At 33.7% G+C, this 14540-nt stretch overlaps 1 non-coding gene across 1 annotated transcript; it reads left to right on the top strand.

Moving 5' to 3' along the window:
* Positions 1-12831: 12831 nt before the first annotated feature.
* On the top strand, positions 12832-12935 carry LOC142866138 (small nucleolar RNA U13). The gene has a single exon (XR_012916198.1). It is a non-coding gene; the product is annotated as a small nucleolar RNA U13 (small nucleolar RNA).
* Positions 12936-14540: the final 1605 nt, after the last annotated feature.

Raw genomic sequence — 14540 nt, 5'->3', positions numbered from 1 at the left:
TAAAAAAAATCTTTTTCATTATTTTATTATAAATTTATAATTTATAATTACTAATATACACTTATGGGGCACACAGTAGTGTTATGATTAGTGAACATAATGTGAATTAAACCAAACTAGTTAACATACGTTACCTCAAATACTTAACATTTCTTGTGGTGAGATCATTTGAAATGTACTCTTAGCTGTTTTGAAATGTACAATGCTATATTATTAACTATATTCACCGATCTCTGCAATAGATTTCAAAAAAGAATATATTCCTACTGTTTAACTGAAATTTTATACTCTTTGACTATCATCCTCTGATTCTCCCATCTCCCAGCCTCTGTAACTACTATTTTACTCTCTGCTTCTATGATTTTGATTATTGTAAATTCCACATATAAATCAGAACATGTGGTATTTGTTTTTCTGTGTCTGGCTTATTTCAGTAGTGTTTTAGTTTGATGTAATATCCCATTTGTCTTTTCTTTTGTTGCCTGCACTTTTGGGGTCAAATCCAAAAAATCATCCCCCAGACCAGTGTCCTGTGGTTTTTCCCCTATGTTTTCTTCAAGTAGTTTTATAGTTTCTTGTCTTACATTTAAGTCCTTAATCCATTTTAAGTTGATTTTTGTGTATAGTTTGAGATACAGATCCAATTTCATTCTCTGTGCGTGTATAGTTTTTTCAGCACCATTTATTGAAGAGACTATCCTTTTCCCATTGTGTATTCTTGGTATTTTCGTCAAAAATCAATTGTACATGTGCAGGTTTAATTCTGGACTCTCTATTCAAGTTGATTGGTCAATATGTCTAATTTTTTTTTTTGCCTAGTACCATGTTATTTTAGTTACTATAGCTTTGTAGTATAATTTGAAAACAAGTAATGTGATACCTCCAGCTTTACTGTTTTTCTTCATAAATCTCTTGGATATTTAGGGTTTTTTTGGTTTTATATGAATTTTAGGATTGCTTTTCTATTTCTTTGAAAAATGGCATTGGAATTTTGATAGGGATTGCATTGATCTCTTTGGATGGTATGAATATTTTAACAATATTAATTCTTTCAATCCATGAACACAGCATATCTTTCCATTTATTCATGGAGTCTGTAGGGTTTTCTATACATAAGATCAGGTTGCCAGCAAAGAGTGACAATTTCACTTCTTCCTTTCCTATTTGGATACCTTGTATTTCTTTCTCTTCCCTAACTGCTCTGGCAAGGACATCCAATACTATGTTGAACAGAAGTGGTGAGAATAAACATTCTTGTCTTATTCCAGACCTTAGAGGAAACACTTTCAGGTTTTTACCATTGAATGTAATGATAGCTGTGGGATTCTCATATATACCTTCATAGTGTTGAGGTATATTCCTTTTCTACTGAATGTGGTGAGAGTTTTTATCATGAAAAGATGTTGAATTCTGTCAAATACTTTTTTCTGCATGTGATGAGATAATCATGTGGCTTCCCTTCATCCTGTTAATGTGATGTGTCACATTTATTGATTTGTGTAAGTTGAACCATCCTTGCATCCCAGAGATACATCCTGCCTGCTCATTGTGGATGAACCTTTTATGTGTCGTTGGTCTAGCCCCTTCCTCTGAAATGTGTGGAGGTGGGAATCTACCTGTTTGGGTGGTGTCTTGGTGTAGGCTCTGAGGCTGGGCATGAAGATCAGCTATCTAGGAACTCAAGCTAAGTTGAACTTCCTACCGTGCTTCTGAAAGCAACCAGCTCAACTTTGTGTGTATGCTATGTGGTTGGCTTTTATCTCCAATCCGGCAAGACAGCTTGCAGAAACACAAAGGCAACACCTAGATCCATATGCTGATCACTATGCTCTCTGCTTCCTTTCTTTGTTTCTATATGACCCCATGTGGTCTTGCCATGCCATTTCTCCTTATGTTCCCTGTGAGGTGAGACCAGAGTGGGCTTCCTGGGAAGCATCTCAGAATGTTAGGGAAGCTAGACTGAATGACTGCCTCTGATTCCCTTTTCTCCCTGTAGAAACCACAGCCCCAGGGAAATTGTCTCTGTCTGGCGCTGTGCCAACTTAGGGGAGGAACAGGGTTGTGCAGTCAAAATAAGATCATTCTTCTTACCCTTTAAATTTGGCTTTCATTGAATTCTGCAAACCATGCTGGAGCCTCAAGCTTATTTCTAAGTTATGATGTTTTCCAAAGGATGTTCTGGTCTGTGTATAGTTGGTAGTTGAAATTTCTGTTGGCGGAAGTGGAGTCTGAGACTTCCTATTTTGCCATCTTGCTGAAATCCTGAATATAATTTTCACATGAGTATATTATTTGGGGAAAAGATGAGGCTATGCTGAAGTCTGTATTAAAGCTAGTTGGAGAAATAGTTTACATTTCTCTTTCAACACGTACATCAGAGTTTGTAACCAAAAGTACAGCTCAATAAAATTCAGTTCAATTAATAAAATCTCTGACTTTTGTCAGCCACATAACTTTAATTATTTGAGAAACCACATTCCTTACTCCTAACAATTTGTCCTGATCTCATTTAAGAAACCACCAACTTTAAGTCTCCTGATAGAAATGTGTTTTGTATTCAATGGCAGCCAATAGTCTACCACAATGTCTTGTTAGTCTTATATAGAAACAAAATAAAGAAGACATCTACTATATGTAATTTGCATATATTATTCTTGCTAACTCAATTAGCTGATCCTGGGGGCCCAATAAGTATTTAATTTCTAGTTTTACCCTAATTATTCCCTCAAGTTTTTATCCCCACCATGCCTCAGAAGTAAAAATAAGTCTTCAGAAAGAGTCTTCTCCTTGTGGGCTTGGACATTATCTGGGTTTTTTTTATCATTAAAAATTTTTTAATTCCCCAAATTCTTATTCTCTAGTTGGTCTTCCCTAAAGTTGTAAGTTTCACTCATCTCAGTAAAATTCTTCTACAAGTCATTGGAATATCTATGTTATTTCAAGATAATTTAGAAAGAAAATATATTAATGATTATTATCCTTTTTAATTATTAGCAATAAAGACATCCCTCACTTGCAATGTGGTATTTAGAGAGAAAAGCTTGAAATAAAAAGATTGAAATCTTACTTAGGTTATCTTCTTGCCTCAGCCTCCCAAGTACCAAGTAGCTGGGAATACAGGTGGGTACCACCACACCTGGCTGATGTTTTGTTTTTGTTTTTGTAGTGACAAGGTCTCGCTATATTTCCTGGTTAGTCTTGAACTCCTGGCTTCGATCAGTCCTTCTACTTTGGCCTCTCAAAATGCTGGGATTACAGGCATGAGCCACCATGCCCAGCCTGAGATCTCATTGTTTAGCTTACCTTTCAAAAACAAAGAATGAAAATAATAAAAATCAGCTAAGTGAATTTTTTAACCTCAAAATATTAGAATTCTAAATATCTGATTCTTATCTGTTTTTTTACATTACTGCATCCCAGCACCTGGGACAGTACCTGGAACATTACAAGAATTTAATAAACATTTGTTCAATGAAGGAAATGCATTAATTTAACACATTAAGAGCTGAATAGTCTCTGAAGAATTCAAAGGCCACATCATAATTGTTTAGAATTGTGATATATTTGTTTCTCTGGGACTTTTCTTTATACACTTAAAATAGTATATGCCAATCCAAGGTCTTATCAGGGACATGTCATGCTGAAAAATAACAATTTAATGTTTAATTTATAATATGTACATGTAATTTGATGAAGTTTGACAAAACACCCAAACTCTTACCACAATATAGAATATTACCATCATCCCAGAAAAGTTTTCTTATGCCCCTTTCTAGTCAGTCCACACTCCTATCCCTCCTCTCAGTGATAACAACTATTCTAACTTTTTCCACTATAAATTAGTTTGTCTGTGCTTGTTTCATAACTTCCTGTGAGTGGCATTATATATTAGGTACTCTTTTGGGTAAGGCTTCTTTCACTCAGCATAAAGTTTTTGATATACATACATATTACTCTGTGTGCAAATAGCTTACTAATTTGTGATACTACGTAGTATTCCATTTTATGAATATACTATACTCTGTTTATTCTCCTATGACAGACATCTGAGTTATGTTTCCAGTTTGGGCTACTATGAATAAAGCTCTATGAATATTTTTTTACATCATTTTGTGTAAACATATATGTTTGCATATATCTTGGGTAAATACCTAGAAGTGTACTTGCTGATTGCAGTCAAGGTATAGCTTTATTAAACTGTCTAACCTTTTTTCTAATGTCAACCCAACAATGTATAAGAGTTCTAGTTGTTTTACACCCTTGTCAACATTTGGTATTGTCATTTTTTTACAGATCTAGTGGGTGTACTGTTATCTCATTATGATGTTAATTTTTATTTGCCAGATGATTAATGATTTTCACCTTTTTTCATATGCCTTTTGGCCATTCCTAGGATAAGTAACAATTGTTTACTAGAAATTCTTTTTTTAAAGAGTTGATTTCAACTTGCTATATTGATAAAGATTCTTATGACCATATTCACTAAAGATATACATTTTGTTCTTATTACCTTTGTTAGGTTTTGATTCATCTAGGTGGAATATATTTTGATACGATTATCTCACAAGACATGAAGACATATTCAACAGTTCTCATTTCCAAACTTACAAACCAGCAGGTACATATCTTACGTTTAGTATCTCTGTTTTGTCTTTGGTCTATGAAGATATTTATCTTTATTTTGAGTCTGCTATTTTTTATTTTCTATTTTTATATTATCGATAATTCTATGTGTTTAAAGTATTGAGAATGAATAAGAATATCATATTTCTATGTCATGCTGACAAGAATTGACATATTTACAATTATAGCATTAATTTTTGGTTTGATGATACCCTACTTTTTTTTGGTTAGTGTTTTATAAGATTTAAAGTTTCCTTTAATGGCAGACGCAACACAGAGTTACTTGAACTATTCTGAAAGGCAGACTTTTTGTTAATTATAGATTCAAATGAGAGAAGGCTACTAATCAGGGCCACATAGGGTTGCATCAGGGGACAGGATAACAGGAAGCTGGATGTAAAGGGCAGGTTATGTATGGCAAGAGGGGTAGGGTTAGCTAGATTTTGCAGGCTCCCTGTGGATTCGCTAATTTGAGTATTTCAAAGGCTCCAGGGTGTGGGCGCTGTCCCTAGTTGTCTGGTACACAGCCCAAGGGTTATTGAGGCTAGTGTACAATGGCCCAAAGTGTGAAAGCTAATAAGGGAAGTGATTAGAATGTGAACTTAATTAGCTACTCAAGAAGGGAAACCGACTTGCCTCTAGCCAGGGTCTAAAACTGAGTCAAGACAGCATTTTTAAAAAAATATATTACAGTTAGTCAAACTAGATGTCCACATACTAGTTCACCATTCATGGCTGATTTCCTGAACCACTACATGACATAGTTTCAAGATCAATGATGCAAGTCATTGAATTTAGATTTGAGATATAAAATTAAGACTGCAAGTAGATAAATTGGACTACATTAAGATTAGAAAACCTCAATGCATCAAAGGACATAACCAACAGAGTGAAAAGGCAACAAACAGGATGGGAAAAATATTTGAAAATCTGATAAGGGATTAATATCCAGAATATATAAAGAACTCCTGCAAATTAACAACAAAAAGCAAACAACTCAATTAAAAAATGAGCAAAAGACATAGATAGACATGTCTTCAAGGGTATACAAATGGATAACAAGCATATAAAAAGATGCTTGATATCACTTATCAATGGGGAAATGCAAATCAAAATCACAATAAGACATTACCTAACATCCATTAGGATGGCTACTATCAAAACAAGAAAATAAATGTTCATGAGGATATAGAGAAATTGAACCCTTGTGTATCATTGGTAGGATTGTAAAATGGTTGCAGTCACTATGAAAGACAGCATGGTGGTTCCTCAAAAAAATAAAATAAAATAAACAAAAATAAAACTATCATACCATCTAGGAATTCTACTTCTGGGTATAGACCAAAAGAATTGAAAGCAGAGTCTCAAAGAGAGATTTGTATACCTTTGTTCACAGAAGCATTGTTTGACAATAGTCAAAATGAGGAACAACCCAAGTGTCTATCAATAGATAAATGGATAGACAAAATGTGGTACAGACATACAATGGAATATTATTCATCCTTAAGAAGTAAGAAAATTCTGATGTGCTACCACATGGACAAAAGTTGAAGACATTATACTAAGTGAAATAAGACAGTCCAAAGAGACAAATACATTCATTCCTCAATATCTGTGGGGGATCGATTTCAGGAGCCTGAGTGGATACCAAAATCCACAGATGCACAAGTTCTTCATATAAATTGGTATAGTATTTTCATACAACCTACTCAGATCCTCCTGTATACTTTAAACCATCTCTAGATTATTTGTAATGTCTAATACAATGTCAGTGCTAGGTCAATAGTTATTACACTCTATTGTTTAGGGAATAATGACAAGAAAGAAAAGTCTAGAGGCCAGGTGCGGTGGCTCACACTTGTAATACTAACTCACTAGAAGGCCAAGGTGGGAGGATCCCTTGAGGTCAGGAGTTCGAGATCAGCCTGAGCAAGATCGAGACCCCGTCTCTACCAAAAATAGAAAAAAATTAGCCAGGGGTAGTATTGCATGTCTATAGTCCTAGGTACTCAGGAGGCTGAGGCAGGAGGATTGCTAGAGCCCAGGAGTTTGAAGTTGCTGTGAGCTACTAGGCTGATACCACGGCACTCTAGCCCAGGTGACAGAGTGAGGCAATCTCAAAAAAAAAAAAAAAAAAGGAGAGAAAAAGAAAAAGAATGAAAAAGTCTGTACATAATTCATTACAGATATGACCATTTTTTTATTCAAATAGTTTCAATCCATGGTTGGTTGAATCCATAGATGCAGAACCCAAAGATACAGAGGACTGACTGTACTGTATGATTCCACTTATATGAGATACTCATGTAGTCAAATTCATAGAAATAACAAAGTAGAATGGTGGTTGCCAAGGACTAGGGGAGAGGGAGGAATTGGGAGTTATTGTTTAATGGGTATAGAGTTTCAGTTTTGCAAGATGAAAAGAGTTCTGGAAATTGGATACACAACAACTAAATGTAATTAACATTACTGAACTGTATATTTAAAAATAGTTAAGATAGTAAAATTTATGTTGTTTATATTTTAAAACAATTTAAAAAACTATTTTAACGACTGTCATTGTCTTTATCATAGGAAATGAGTTATAGGTTGAGCATATCTAATGCAAAAATATGAAATCCAAAATGTTTCAAAATCTCAAACTTTTTGAGCACTGACATGAAGCCACAAGTAGAACATTTCACAAATAAGTACTTAACACAAACTGGTTCATGCACAAAATTGTTAAAAATATTGTATAAAATAACCTTCAGGCTATGCGTATAAGGTGTATATGAAACATAAATTTCATGTTTAGACTTGGGTCCTATCCCCAACATATCTCATTATGTATATGCTAATATTCCAAAATCTGAAAAAGTCTAAAATCCAAAACACTTCTGGTCCCAAGCATTTCAGATTTCAGATAAGGGTTACTCAACTTGTATTGTTAAGGTAGTTATATTTTAACCATTTTATATATATATATATATATATATATGTATATATATATATATATATCTCATTACTACTTATATACTACATACCATAAATGTATGAATTTTATAAAACATTAATAGTTGTATTAAATATTTGTGCTGCTTTCATTAAGGAAAAGTCTAAATTAAGGATTAAATAATTACTTTTAAAATATAGTGTGAAGATACACTTAGCTTCAGCTTTCCTGTAATCCCAATGATTCTAAAAATATCCTAGTGAATAATTATGCAATGAAACAGTTCTGAAGACTATTGCCAATTAAATGTTAAGAATTTTACTAATTTTATTTTATTTTAGAATTGGGATTTTTTTTTAAAGTGAGATGTTTATTATTTATGGAAAATTTCAATACCAAAATGCAGACTGGTTATATATTGCAGAAACAGCATACTAACTCCCTGGTAAGAGGTTTGTTGGTACCAAAAGCCTTCTACCACCAGTAAGAAATTATACTATGTATACAGGAAGCTTAAGGAAAGCAGAAGAAAATTGTCAGGGCAATACTAATAAATCTCAGTTGAAAAAGTCTGACATTTCTAAAGGCAAAGTGATTTTCAAAATCGCATTGAAACTAGTAAATTTTGAATGGTTTCTGCTCTTTTATTTCACTCGAAAGCATGATAGTTTCATATGTATTAACACATTTCTTTATATATGGACACTGCTATTATATGGGTCCTACTATTAAAATATTTGATCATATCTTCCTCACTGGATAGAGAAATTTTGGTTAAAATTGGTATTCAAGTCTTAATTATATTTTTACTAAATCTTAATAAAGAACCAAATATGTAGATAGAGAACCAAAAACATTTTGAAAATATTAGTATTATAAAATTCAGTAATTTAAAATGTGATTTGATTTAATAAGAAAATGAAACATAACCATTGGAATATATTTACCGACAAAATTCTACTACAGTGGTTCCCAAGTGGGGGTCAGTTTTGTCCCCAGGGAACATTCGGCAATGTCTGGAGACATTTTTGGTTGTCAAAACTGAGGATCGAGTGGTATGGTGGTTGCTGCTGGCATCTAGTAAGGAGAGGTCAAGAACACTGCTCGGTCTCCTACAGTACCCAGGATAGTCTCTTAACAACAAATAATTCTTTGGCCAAAAATGTCAATAGTGCCAAAATCAGGAATCTTGCTCTAGAGGAGCTTTCTATTACAATGTGTAAAGGCCAATACATGTAGCTCCCAGTTGAACTACTTTAGTATAACTTGGAAACCACCTCTGGAGATTATTGTGCTACTTGTGGATGAGTTCAACCTTCTGTGGACTCGAAACAAGACATATACAATCCCTTTGACTGGCCTAATCACAAGAATGCCCCACTCGTGATCTGAATTATTAATAAGGCAGTGAACTCATCAGAAAGAATCATGATGAACTAGGTGTCCAGTCTACTGGATCTTGCAAAGATGTCCTTCCCGTGCTATATACAACAGCCAAACTGCAGCAAACATTTAAAAGCCTCTGAGAATGGTGCCATCCACTTGGTAGCCAGGAAGACAGTAGCCTTCTCTGAATATCCACAGTGGCTATGTGGACATTTATAGTCATGCCACAAAGATCTGTGTTTTCTTCCACCAGAAGCCTGATTCCTTGCCTGGTTATTGCAGCCAACTTAATGGAACCTGTGGATGAGATATTTTCATAAATCACTACCACAGAAATTTCCTCAGTTATCCCTGAGAGCTGTCCTTATGGTGTTCTGTAGCCCAGGACTGGAGGTAGCAACATTTCAACAGGTATACAGTCAACACGTGGCTCTGTGCAGAATAAAGGGACTGCTGTACCCTACCATGTCAGCGACCACGGCTGTGTGCTCATACCTGGTTTCCTATCACCTACTCCTCATGGAGCCCAGTGTGACAACCTATTTCTTTGTGTGCAGCTCAACATCAGCCAGCATGATAGTATTGCATGTGCTGAAAGAAGAGTGAAGGTCTCTGAAAGGAAAAACTGTAACCTGCTGTTTTAAAAGAGCTTGACTTTTAAAATTAAGCACAAGGAATTATTGTAGCAAAGTATACTGAATGGAAATGGGTATGTCATATATTTTCAGTCTTCCATTAAATGATGTGATTTCTAAAGAAGTAATTAAATATAGTCACCTCTCTATGACAACATATACTTCTTTTGGGACATAATCCTAAATCTCAATTTGTATCCCCCAAACATCCATTTGTTCACCAGAAAGCAATATATTTAACTAGTTTCATGATCTTGGGAAAGTCAAGATCAGTTAGTTTTCTGGGTTTCAGTTTTATCATTTCTAAACTGGAAAAATGGAAAGAAATTAAAAATTCTGGAATCCTACTGTATAATAGGATTATTATACAATAATATGCATATTATTGTATATATACCTATCTCACCTATCTCACTCTAATTCCTACAGCAAATGATAGTATTTTTAAGCATATCATAACACCTAGATTAGAAACCCCAAAATAATTTGGATTGACATCCTCTTTTTTTTTTTATTCTTTCAACATCTATCTCAGTTCTTGGCACAATATATGGTAAATCCAACTAAGCAACAACAGAAACAACAACAAAATCATCTCACAATAAGACTGCCAGGATATTTTATAATTACCAAAAGCTTTAAACAAATCGAGGATTATTTTTCTAGAGTAATGATAAAAATTTGGAGAATACACACACACACACATACATATATACACAGGATATAGTAAATATTTAAATTAAAGATGACAGTGAGAAAGTAAAGAAAAATGAAATGAAAAATGAACTTTCTACTTTAGTCAGCCAAGTTTTGGTTTAGAAGTAGGCAGAGCATGACATGAATCTAGCCTGAACTGATCAACACATTGTTGCAAATGTTTTCTTTCCTGATTTCAGTGATCTACTTCCTTGGACCTGTGTCTCTAATATTGTTTCCCGTTCTTCACCCATTGCTTTCTCAACTCTGAATATATCTGTTGAATGCTGAAACTTTTAAATCATCCTTTGCCCACTGCTCAGCATGTAAGATTCCATTCACTGTCATGGTTCCACCCTTACCATTAGGCTGCCCAGATCTCTTCTGGAGCTGCACACTAAATCCAGCTATCTGCAAGCACTTTAAATGTAGTACATAATAACACAGCATTAACTGTTCCCCAGCCAAATTTTTTTCTTTCTTGATTATTTTACATCATATTTAGTTATACTACCATCCACCCAATCATTCCAGCTACATACCTGAGGCTCATTTTTTTCAGCTTTATTGACAAATAAAAATTATATGTATTTAAGGTGTACAATTTGATGTTTTGCTAAACACATTGCGAAATAATCTCTGTAATCATATCATTTGGCAAAATTCAACACTCATGTTTAAAAATCCTCAACAAAGTAAAAATAGAAGGAAATTACCTCAACAAGATAAAGGCCAAATATGAAAAAAAACACAGCTAAGATCATAGTCAGTGGTAAAAAACTGAAAGCTTTTCCTCTAAAATTACAAACATACAAAGTGCGCCTGTTCTCACCACTTCTATTCAACATAGTACTGGAAGACCTGGGTAGAGCAATTGGGTAAGAAAAAGAAATAAAAAGTATCTGAATTGGAAAGAAAGATGAGATTCATCTTTCGATCTCTTTTTTTTTTCTCAAGTTTGACATCTTATTTGTTGTAATATTCTGTCATTTCACCCTATAAATATTTTTTGAGCAAGCTCCCTTCTATTCATCTTAATAACAACTTTTTTATTTCAGATTTTAATCTAACCCATCACTGTTACAACAACTTCCTGAGTAGGTTTGTTGGGTGAGCAATCAGTAACTGATCCCACCAAAACTATATGTATCCACCCTATAAAAAGCCACATATAAAAAAGCCACCAATGTTATCTATCAAAAAAGCAATATTCCAAATAATTAAGCTCCTTAAATGCTTCGATGGGTCCTAATTACTCATAGAATAGGTTACAAAATTTTTGAAACACCATATAATTTGACTCTATTTTCTTTTCTGTCTGTATCACTGCCCATTCCCTATTTCAGACTCCAATAACACAGAGTGGCCATTGCTTCCTTCATACATCAGGTAATTTTGCTTTACAAAGTCTTTTATTATAATGTACTAATGGCCAAGAATATCCTCTTCCTGATTTCTACCTCATCTTTTTTCTAACAGAATTCCCATAGCTAATGCCTACTCATACCATGACTCTGTATACATATTAATTTTTTCCTGAATTCTTCACCTTAAATTATATTATATGACTCTTCTAGGCATTCAATGATATCATGTGCATATTTCTATTATTGTATTTACTATGTTGTTTTATTATTTTTCTTTTTATCTTCAGTGTTTGTCACAATAAATTGTAATTGCCACTCAATGCTTGTTGATTGCATATATCTTCAAGAAAATGAAAAAAACAGAGAAAGAGAGAAAAGGAAAGAAGAAAATAAAGAAGGAAGAAACGTAGGAACAAAGGAAGGAAATTTTTGTAGGCTATTTTTGACATTTGAGTCTCTTTTTTCTCATTTGTAAGGTTTCTTTTCATTCTTAGATTCTACCATTTGGGGGAGGATAGAAGAAACTCTGACAATGGATTGACATTTTGCTTTTTGTCCCACAAATATCTTATGTCCAGATATGTCAGACGGTTTGATATAAACCTTATATATGGTAGATTTCTCTCCACTGTTAAAAATTTGCATTCAAAAATGCTGATTTCTAAGATCAGGATTTTCCCAACTATTACTTTTCTCTGGTCCCTTGATTGAAAAGCAGTAATGCTTTTTATGGCAGGTAGATTTGCTTCTTAAATTTATTGTCCAGCTATATTCCACTTTAATTTGCAAATTGGGCAATATGCTTGCAAAGAGATTTTTCTAGTCCTCACAGTTCTGTAGCCAAGTCTTCTTTTATTCAGGAGGTAGTACAGCAGTCCCCTGCAGCCAGAGAGGGAAAGTTTAACACTAAGGGCTTCTGTTTCATGTCTCAAGCCTCCACCATTACAAAATATGTAGGCTCACAGCTTATTTATTGCCAACCTCAGCCTTTATTATACATTTTCTATCTTCTTAGGCACATATAAATATAAATAAAACAGTGGATAAAAAAATAAAATGGCATGACAGAGATAATTTAAATGAAAAAAAAATAAAATAAGGAATTCTGAGAGTGGAAATGGCATATAAACACTTATTTCTATATTTTGAAGAATCCAATTATGTATTCTGTTTTTATACTACATATACGATCCTTTTGTAGTTCATAAACGTGATGATTTGGTTTTCACACCCATGTGTGAGATGTGCCTCCCTCAAACCTTGTTACGTCACCGGCTCATTACCTGTCTGACGTGAAAATAAAAATAATAATAATAATAATATTACATATAATATAAAATTATAAACCTGGTTTAAATATGAAAAAAACAATGAAATTTCAGCATCAAGGTTGGCAGTCTCATTATATAGTGCATTTTGCCCATCCTCAACATTGCTTCAGAGATGACCAAAGAAAGATATCTCTACCAACCATAGCTATTTCTGGTCTTCAGACACTTTTTTGAAGATTCCATAGTCCAGAAACTATTTATTTGAGGAATCCAAGAAATTAAGCTTCACAAACTGAAAAAACTATCACTGTGTTTATGCTGCATAATTTCCATTAAATATCTTACTTGAGCCAGCTCTCATCCAGATTTCAAAGGATTATAAGATAATTCTGATAATTAAAAATTCCCTAAGTACTGCAAGCTTGTCTACTTTCAAATTTTGTGAGCAAGCTTCAGAAAGAAATTCATTAATACTATTTATTTTCAATTTTAATTAATGAACAGATCCACAGTGATGAAGGAAACAGCAGTGAAATCAACTCAAGACAAAGAACATAATAGGGTATGAAAATTTCTTAATTTAGGTAATAGTGAACTCTGCCACATTTAATAATATTATTGACTGTCCAGGTTTTATGTGAGCTGAAGGGAATTAGAAACTAGTATACTCTTTTGATTTCAAATTAAATGTTTTTTACCTTAGTCAATAACTAAATCTTTTAATTCTTTTGACTTCAGGATGTTTTCCCAATATTGACTCTTTCTATGAAGACATACATATTCCTTTTTCTCTAACCAAAATAAAACCCTCTTGTACTCAGAAAATTAATTTGGATCTCAGCACCCTGAATGAAATGAAGTGGTCTCCTCTTACATAAGGCTGTATCTATCTATCATTTGCCATCCATCCATCTATCTATTAATTTAACTAAGATATGACTATATATTCAATACCTGCTATATCTCGAGCAATAAAGAGGAGACAGCAAACTTTTGAGGCAAAGGGCCAGATAGCAAATATTTTAGGCTTTGTAGGCCATATAATCTTTGTCACAGCTATTCAACTCTTTCTTTGTACTATAAAATAAGCCATAGATAATGTGTAAATCAATGGGCATGATTGTGTTCCAATAAAATTTTATTTACACAAACAGGTGGTGGGCTGGATTTGACCCATGAAAGGTAGTTTGCTGAGCCCTGGGCCATAAAATAGACACTACATAGTATATTGTAAGAAATATAATCATAGGGATGTAAGTGATAATAGGAAAATTTAAGAAAATTTTGAAAAGCAAAGCTTTTGGAAGTTGTTAAAAATCCTAGCCATCTGGATATAGGGCTGTTGAGGTAGTGTAGTCATATTTCAGCCAGAATTACAGAAAAAGACAGAGAGCGAGAGTGGAGCGAGAGTGGGAGCAATAGAACGACAGTAGGAGAGCAAGAGAGAGAGAATGCAACACACACAGAAGGGATATTGGTCGACATTAGAGTACTGTGGTTTTCCCCAAAAGTTAAAATTAATATATCATATACCTTTATAAATAAGAACAGAACAATAAACGTTCATTTTTGTTTTAGAAAAAAATGACCCCAACATACAATCCAGTATGCTATGATAATGGAAATA

The sequence above is a fragment of the Microcebus murinus genome, chromosome X, assembly GCF_040939455.1.
Source record: "Microcebus murinus isolate Inina chromosome X, M.murinus_Inina_mat1.0, whole genome shotgun sequence".
NCBI lineage: Eukaryota > Metazoa > Chordata > Mammalia > Primates > Cheirogaleidae > Microcebus > Microcebus murinus.
Note: the sequence above shows the minus strand (reverse complement) of the source record. Positions and strands in the feature narration are given on the sequence as shown.